Here is a 5,686-nt window from a genome sequence, read left to right on the forward strand (position 1 = left end):
CTCTTAGGTACATTCTCGCCAAGAAGGATGCTAAACAGAGATTGATCAGATTAATTCTTCTCCTGTAAGAGTTTACCCTAGAAATTAAGGATAAACGAGGGGTCGAAAATGTAGTTGCCGACCACTTATCTAGACTAACCAATGATAGTGATATTGATTCTGAGTCCATACCTGACGCTTTTCCTGATGAGCATCTTTATGCTATTTTTATGCACCTTGGTATGTCGACATTGTGAATTATTTAGCTTCTGATATTATTCCTGATGTTTGGTCAAGAAATGAACGTAAGAAATTTTTTGCCAGAGTTAAGCTATACTACTGGGATGAGCCCAACCTTTTTAAGTATTGTGCGGATCAGATTATTCATCGTTGTATCCCTTAGTGGGACTATAATGAGATTTTATCCTTCTGCCATGACAAAGAGTGTGGTGACCATTTTAGTGGCATGAAAACGGCTGCTAAAGTTCTACAATGTGGTTTTTATTGGCATACCCTTTTTAAAGATGCCCAGGTTCACTGCAAGACGTTTGTTCACTGCCAACAACTTGGGTGTCTCATTAAATGTAATATGATGTCTTTAAATCCCATTATGGTGGTAGAAATTTTTGATGTATGGGGCATTGATTTCATGGGTTATTTTCCTATTTCTCACGGTTTTATTTATATTCTTGTTGTCGTGGACTACGTTTCCAAATGGATAGAGGCTATGGCTTGTCATAGCAATGACCATAAGACAGTTGTGTTTTTTTTAAGGAATACATATTCTGTAGGTTTGGCATCCCTAAAGCCATCATTAGTGATGGCGGAACGCATTTTTGCAATCGAGTTGTTGCTTCATTAGTGAAGAAGTACAGAGTTACCCATAAGGTGGCTACTCTTTATCATCCACAGACTAGTGGCCAAGTAGAAGTCTCTAATAGAGAAATTAAAAAAATATTAGAAACAAATGTAAATCCTAATAGGAAAGATTGGTCTAAGCGTCTAACTGATGCCTTATGGGCATATCGGACAGCTTTTAAAACTCCTATAGGTATGTCTCCCTTTAGACTTGTGTTTGGAAAACCCTGTCACTTGCCCGTTAAATTGGAGCACCGTGCTATGTGGGTTATAAAGAGCCTTAACTTCAATATGAATGAGGCAGGTGTCAAGCGCAAATTACAATTAAATGAGCTTGAAGAAATTCGTAGTGATTCTTATGATCTTGCGAAGGATTATAAAGCTAACATGAAATGTGTTCATGATAAACAAATTTTGCGTAAAGAGTTTGTGGTTGGTCAAAGGTTTTGCTTTACAACTCTCGTTTGCATATTTTCCTTGGTAAATTAAAAACCCGTTGGTCTGGTCCTTTTCTGGTTACTGAAGTCACCCCTTACAGGGCAATCACCTTGGTAAATCCCAAGGACAACAGTACCTTTCAAGTTAATGGCCAACGGTTAAAACATTTTCACAAGTTAATGTCCCCAGATGTGGACGATGTCCTTTTATAGGACCCTGTCTATGAGGACTAACCTTTGATGTTTGGTGTACTTCCTTTCATTTCCATATATTGGTGAGTGCACCATTCAAATATCCGGGCCCTCCCTTTGGAGTATGTGGCTGCAAGTACTAGATCCTAAGTCCACATTTAACATAATTCACGTTTTCCACTCTTGCATGTTTTCTCAATTTTTTAGTCATGTTTCTCTATGGAGTGAATTATGTTTTTATTGCTTTATTGTTTTCCTTTCTATTACACCTTATTCATAAAAAAAATAAAAATTATTAAAACCATAAAAATAGTAATCTAGCAAGTCTCGGAATCTAACTTTAAAAGACCCACGTGTTTAAACAAATTTTCTAAACCATGTTTTCAAAAATTTGTTTGGGGGTGGGGTGTTTGGTCTTTCCTTTCTTGATCTCTCAACTTCCTATTCTTGTTGTTTATACCATTTAGTCGTATTTTGATTTGGGTTGACACTATCTATGAATTTAGATTTCTTTTGATCACATAACTTATATCATTCACGCACTTTGAGGCGTTTTCCTTTTTCTTATATGTCGGCCACTATTAGATTTGAGTTTTTTATAGATTATTGGATTGTACACTCTTTGATGATTGTTTTCATAGCTCATTTCACAAAAATCGGACTGTTAACGAATCGGGTATTTCAATTTTAAGATATACGAGGCATGGGACAGGATGGATATTATCTGTATTGTTTTGGGCTTGGGCCCAACAAACTAAACCCTAACCCCATCGCATTTTCTTCTTTTTTCTCCACGCCTCCATCAAACAAAAAGAAAAACACACGAACAAACCAAAACCCAAGAAAAGCTAACGCGCGTACGCCCTCGAGTCGTGCCTTAACCTCCTCACAACCCACACTCAAATTTCGATCGAGTGATCCTCTCGCTAAACCCTTCTTTGCATTAACCCCAATTTTCGAAATTCACACAATGGATCCATCACAACCCAAGATTCTTCCAGAACAAGTTTTTGATTTGCTTCAATTCTCACCCTTTTACTGTAACGAGATGATTAGTAGGAAGTGGTAAAGTTTGTGGTATTCTATGAATGATTTTTATCACACCGACTTGGTGTATAGTTTTTATAAGAAGAAGGAGACTGAGGGTCGTCAGGTTTTTGTGACGGTGGGTGGTAGTAGGAGGGAGTTGGATACAGCTGTGTTGTCTGGGATTCTAGGCATTGGGCAAAGGCCACTCGTACACATGCTGCAGGAATCTCAGTTTGGCGGGATTGGTCCTTTAATGACTGAGCCCGTTTTGGAAGGACAGTACAATGCTGGCTCATATTGTGTCCGACAGTCGTCTCTGAGGAAGAACCAGTTGGTTGTCACTCAGTGGGTTGGTAGGAATATTATTGGCTCCACGAAAGTGAGTGACGTCAATACGAATTGCATGCACGTTCTCTGGATACTTCAGAAGAAAAGGTATGATTTTTGTATCCTCGACTTTTTGCTCAGTGAGATTAGGTTAGTTGGTGTATATACAACCCCTTTCCCTACTTTGATTACCAAGATTATGACGATATGGGGCTGTGTTCTGAAGACTGATAGGATTAAATTGAAGGAGCATTCGAATCCACGAATTTATAAGGAATGTATTCAGAAGAGGTGGAATGTGCCTGAGGTTTTGGCTGCGGAGATAGAATCGGATAAGGATGAGGACGACGACATGTCATGTTTTGATGCCGGAGTTTGGGATAGGGCTACTACGGATGAAGCCTATGCCTCCTTACTTTATCGAGGCATGCGAACTATCCATACTCAGTATGAGGAGATTTAGACGATGCAGGGTACCATTACCTATAACCAGACCGAGCTTCAGAACAATATTCAGCAGCTAGCGGATTGTCATAAGGATCTCCAACCTAACATGGAGATTCTCGTCCAGCGGGATAATGAGCGTGGGGAAACCATGAATGCATTTATGGAGCAGCAACGAAGATTTCAAGTTGAAGTTCTCTTACGCTTGCCACCTCATGAGGGTTCTTCTTCTGATGAATATGGGAGGCATGAGCGTCGTCGACGCAGGACGGATGACTCTGGCCCATCCTCGTCTCGTGGCTAGTTTTATTGTTTTATTGTTGTGTTAAGACTATTTTCCCTGTTTTTAGTAAATTTTGATTCTGAATTGTTTAGTTAATTAAGTAGTTAAGTTTGAATTATGTATTTGTTATTTTAAATTTGAAGTTGTTTTAAATTTTGGCATATGCTATGTTTTGTATCGTGAATCCCACCCTTCCAACTTGTTTGGGGGTGGACTTATTTATTTAGCAATGCCTCTAATCATATCCATGTATTTTTTTTTTTTTTTTGGATTTATCATTGCCTGCTTTATAAGGATCGGTTTATGTGAGTATGTTGCTAAATTAGTGTAGCTAGAATTAACTAGTGTTGTTTGGTGCAACCTTAAGGAGTCGTAATTAGATGATTGCTATTTTAATTCCAGCCAAAAAGCTATTGGTTTGGTTTTGGAGTATGCATCTTCTCTGTTTCTATTTTTGGATTTAGAAATGTCTTTTTCCATCATGTTGCCTTAACTAGTTGGGAAACTTGTGGAACTTAGAAACTAGACCTCTATAAATACAGGGTTCACTCTCAACTTAACATCACACCTCTCACTTTGCACCTCTCACTTTACCTTTGATTTTCACTTCATAGCACTTCTAATACACTGAGCACGCACGCCCCCTATTTTGCCTATACTCAGAGCGCGCACGCCCCAAAAACACTGGAATTTTGTCTGTCTTAGTTTGTCGAATCATGCTATGTTTCTTTCCTGAGTTTTGTGCCCGTTTCACGGATTGGGTTGGGGTTGACATTGTAAGACCCACCAACTACATTATACGCTCTTTATGTGTAATGATTTGGCCGGGGTGGAGGCTACAACCTAATTGGGTTGCCCCTTACACCCATCCGACCAAGTGGTGCTTGACAGGTTAGCGATTGTAGATGATAAATGGCGTGAGGCTTGACAAATTATCATGGCATGGCAGGATGCAAAGGAGTCTCACTTCTTTATAGAAGAGGAGGACAACATTTAAATGCTAGATATGAGGTAAGTTTTATTTTTTTTGTTAGTGTCTGCTTATGTCCCAAGCAATTTAATTTTTATTATTCCCATAACGGGTGAAACTCATATAGAGTTATGTCTATTTTTTTTTTTTATTATCTATATTAGTATGTTCTAAATTTGTTTTGTAGGTGTTCTTCAATTTTCATGTGTTTCCATGGTATTTCCTACCTTTTTTATTTAATACTTTGAGGACAAAACATGTTCTTGTTTGGGGGTGGCATAGAAACACGCGTAATTTAAGGCACCTATTAGGATATAATACATGTATAAAATGCACTTGTTTTCTAGTAATATATATAAACAGTTTATGATATATACTTAGGAAATAATGGTATTGTTTCTTTCTCCATGATGATATTAATATAAAAGTTTCACGTTAGCTATTAAATTAGAATAGTTATTAGAAATTTAGGTTAATATGTAGATAATAATCATTGCATCTTTTCATAAATATATTGCATGAGCATCTATGTTTGTATTGGCAATAAGTTTCTGAAATCTAGGCTATATATTTATTCTACAAATCCTGTAAGAAGATAGCCTAAAGCCATATATGAGTGAAATATTTGAGAAATGACATAAGGGAGAAGTAAATTCCGAATAGAGAAATCACACGTCCACTTGCTTGATCACTATACCATTAGGCCTTTTTTGGATTGATATAGCCAGAAATTCAAACATATATTAAATTATTTTTCGTTAGTCTCCCCTCTGAGCCTTTCTTTAGCCTTTCATAAACCGACAAATCGTTTACCTTTTTACAAAAAAAATAGAAATAAAGATCAGCCTACCCATTTTTGAATGAGCCTGAGAATAGAGATGAAATGAAGAAGAGAAGGACATGTGAAACCAAGAATTTGTTCGTTGCTTCAAATAAGAAAAGGAAGTTTCCATCCAAAGAAAATAAAATAATAAATAAATAAAATAAAAAGTTAGAACTCCAAAAACATAATCAAAGGAGTCAAAAACCAAAAGCCAAAAGAAAAAGAAAAAAATGGCTAAGGATGAAAACAAAGTGTAGAAGCAAAGTAAGAATAAAGTTTTCTCTAGTTACATAATATGAAGACTCTATCATCTCAAACTTGTCCTTTTTGAATATCCATTTTCT

The sequence above is a fragment of the Coptis chinensis genome, chromosome 1 (assembly GCF_015680905.1).
Source record: "Coptis chinensis isolate HL-2020 chromosome 1, ASM1568090v1, whole genome shotgun sequence".
In the NCBI taxonomy this organism is placed as follows: Eukaryota; Viridiplantae; Streptophyta; class Magnoliopsida; order Ranunculales; family Ranunculaceae; genus Coptis; species Coptis chinensis.